This window comes from Phoenix dactylifera, chromosome 16, assembly GCF_051530095.1.
Source record: "Phoenix dactylifera cultivar Ajwa chromosome 16, Ajwa_hap1_PhDact_Kaust_v1.1, whole genome shotgun sequence".
Classification (NCBI taxonomy): Eukaryota; Viridiplantae; Streptophyta; class Magnoliopsida; order Arecales; family Arecaceae; genus Phoenix; species Phoenix dactylifera.
Genome location: NC_143205.1, coordinates 13088156 through 13092102, shown reverse-complemented (window position 1 = coordinate 13092102; position 3947 = coordinate 13088156).

Here is a 3947-nt window from a genome sequence, read left to right as displayed (position 1 = left end):
AAAATGTAAATGCTTTTGAAAGAAACTGAACTTCAAATGAATCATTTTCTGATTAATATTCTCTAAGATTAGGAGAAAGCATAACTTGTTCTTAAAGGATTAGAAAGAGTGATTACTATAAATTTTGAATAATTCTAGATCACTCTACATTCTCGATATCATAAGAAAGAATGATTAAAGAGGAATGCATCGTTTGAGGGGGAGCTTTAGATATTCAGTATATTATCCTAAAATTACTTTAATTTGATGCATACCTTGATTGATTTTGATGAACCTCCTTATATTGCAAGACTTGCTTTAATTATATAATAAGTTTATACCTTGAGATGAGTTCTATAAAGGTTGTCTTATCTCAAACATTAAGTCTTATGAAAATAAGCTGAAACTTATAGAAAATATTTTTTTGAGATTGACAATTTTATTGAACATTATCTTCAAATTCTAAACTCCTAAATGGAATGTTTAATTAAGGGGGAGAGAGAAATTTTTAGGAGGAGAGATCATATGGAGCTAAATCGCATAAATCCATAACTAAAGGAGAGAGAAAGAATACTAAATGAAAAGTGATCCTAATGCTCTCCAATATGTATCATCTGAAATTTAATCTGAAAATCTTTACGATACATCTTGAGGCTTGTTATTTGGTTAATATATCTTATGCATCAATCATGAACCAAATTGCAATTCAAATAGTTGATCTTAAGAGCCTCTAATTTAACGAAAAAGGGGGAGAATGATGTGTTGAATTTGCTTGAGTATCTTTTAGAAAATCTATTTTGAAATTCACTAATGAGTCCTAATTGGCTTGCTCTTTAGAACTTCAAATTTTATGCCAATTCATATTTTTATGTATCAAATTGTGCTTATTTTCTAAAGAAATAAAAGAAAGTCTTTAAATGAGCTCTAAGATGTATCAAAAATTGCATATTTTGGTATTTGTGCCCCAATATTCTTATTATCATTAAAGAACTTTGAAGTCATTAAGAATTAATGATCCAACATGATGATATGTTTTTCAAGTATATAAGTTTTGATCTTATACTCTGAAAATTAATTAAATTGCTCTCATGTTGATAAAATACTTAATATATTGGGCAAAAGATCTTAAATGAACAAGCTTTCATACTTATTATTGAAGAGAGGTTAGATTTCCATTCGTGCTTTCTTTGAATATCATTCGTGGTACTTCTTGAATTAACTTAAGAAAGATTCCATCTACACTTGAGTTGAAAACTATCCTTGGAATCACATTCGATGTGTTCTGCTCTGAAATTATCTTAATTGACTCTGATCTATGCTCATTAATCTTATTCTAATATTATTGCCTTGAGTTATATGATTCACATCCTTGCAATAATTTGACATGCAAATCAGAGTACAATAAGGAAAAGAAATATTTGAGTATTCTTATCTTTGTGCTTAATGTTTCACTATCTTTTTGATGTTGTCAAAAAGGGGGAGAAATATCTAAGTATATGCTCAATGCTTTATGTTTTGAATTGAATACAAATCAGCTTAAATTGACATATGTTGATTGTGTTAAGCTGATTAAATCTAAAGCATTATCATGAAGTATGTTTTGAATTAAATATATATATATGTTTTCTACTTCATGCAACTTAGCTATGCATTACTTCTAGAACACAATATAGTTTATATTGCATATACTCCAAGTTTTGTCATCATCAAAAAGGGGGAGACTGATGACCCAAGGATTGATTTAAAGATTGATTTTGATGATCACAAAACCTTGAAGTATAATTACTAATGTTTGTGTTGCAAGAAGAAAGATATTTATTTTGCTAGAAACATAACAAGTTGGAAGAACACAAGAAGGCCTCCAAAGCTCTCAAGAAAAGTTGGAAGAAAGCTACAATTTATTGGCCCAAGTCTCAAGTTCAAAGGATTCAAATGGGAGGAGCAAATTCAAAGGAAAATTCAAAAGAATAGTCTTCGAGTCGACTCCTGAGGAATTCGAGTCGACTCCGATGCTTGTCGAGTCAGCTCCAGAGTAGAACGAGTCGACTCCAGGGAGTAACAAGACAGAAAGACAGAAAAGATATTTTGGACCCTGAGAGGCGAGTCGACTCCTGAAGAACTCGAGTCGACTCCAATAGCTGGCAAGTCAATTCCTAAGGAAAACAAGGCAAAAGTCAGAGAGCGATTTTCGACCCTGAGATTCGAGTCGACTCCTGTGGAACGCGAGTCGACTCCGATGGTTGGCTGGTCGACTCCAAAGAAAACGAGAGTCGACTCTCAGTGTTACACAAGGGAAAAGTCAGAGAGCAGTTTTTCGGATACTGAGATTCGAGTCGACTCCCACAAAGTACGAGTCGACTCCAAGATAGCGCAACCCCAAAGACAGAAGACGGTATTTTCGTCTCTGATAGGTGAGTCGACTCCAATACAGTTCGAGTCGACTCCAAGGCAGCGCGACCCCAAAATATAGAGGATCAGTTTTCGGGCTCTGAGAGCCGAGTCGACTCAAAGAGAATCCGAGTCGACTCGAGGAAGAAAATCAGAAAGTATGTCCTCTGGATTCCTGAGAATGAGCCGACCTCCAAGTACCCGAGTCGTCTCCAGCCATTGGCGAGTCGACTCCAGTTTGATCCGAGTCGACCCGAGGACAAGTGTAATAACCCCAAATTTTTTTTTTTATATAAAAAGGGATAGAATAGTCCTTTAAAATTGATATAAGGGGTAAAATTGGAAGGAATCAAAAGATAATGGCATAGTTGTAGATGCATTGAAGTGGTAAGGGTAAAATTGGAAGGAATCAAAAGTTAATGGCATAACGGTAGATATGTTGAAGTGTTAGGGGCAAAATGGGAATTTAATAATATTAAACAAAGGTGAATACTGCTTTGATGTGATTTAAATGGGGTGGTTGGTGGCTCACGGGAATGAAACCGAGAGAGAGTCACAGAGAGGGGGTTCTCAGGCGTGGAGGAAAAGAAGGAAAGAAAAGGAGAAGAAGAAGAAGAAGAAAGAAGAAGAGGAAGGGGATTCGAGGAGGAGGGGGATCCCGGTTGCACTTCCAGCGGAAGGGAAAAACGTAGATCTCCTTCCCCTCTACGCAAGGACCTCGATTTCCAAAAAGAAAAAGGTAAATATCCGTCCCTATCTAGTCTTTTGATGACATTAGGCTATACAAAGGGTGGATATAGTCTAGAGGGGTCGGATAAGGGTTGTAGAGGTGGTTAAAAGAGGAAGAATCGGATTTTAACAAATTTTTCCGGCACTACGGAAAAACTGTGTCGAAGTCCCAACTTCGGTGAATTATTTAGGGGGTCAAACGGCCTCCGATGATGATGCATGTTATCTCTTTGGAATCCTCTATGAGTGTAGAATGTTAGGTAAAAATTTCATCAAATTTGAAGTCCTGAAAGTGGATCAAAACCGGGATGAAGTAACCCACTGTCAGTTCGGGTTACTGTTCATCCGGGTGGAAAATAGGGGATTTCATGCTATAATAGAGTATTAAGCCTAGATCAAGCTAAAAGGGACCTTGTACTCATGCAAAGGAGTCCCTAATACACATAAATGGTGAGTTAATTAATTAAAAAGAAAAAGAAGAAAGAAAAGAAAAGATTTAGGGAACAGGGGAGTTGAATCAATTAAAGTTCCCTATGTTATAATTGGCACGTAGATTATAGCCCTTGATACAAGACTAAATGTATTGTAAATGCATGTCACAGTTGGGCAAGAAGCTAGGGAACAAGAGGAAGAAGTCCCCTGCTGCCTACTGTAAAATTCTAGAGGCGTATCGAGGCCGTGCCGGATTGACAGGTGAGTGGGAGCTTGTACTTTGCACCATGAGCACATTCCTTATTCATTTTCATGAATGTTGCCAAGTGTGACTTGATTCCACCTGAGCTTATTGATTAATTGTTATAGTAGATTCCTCTATAATTTTGATTCTCTATGCTTGATTATTCTGTACATGC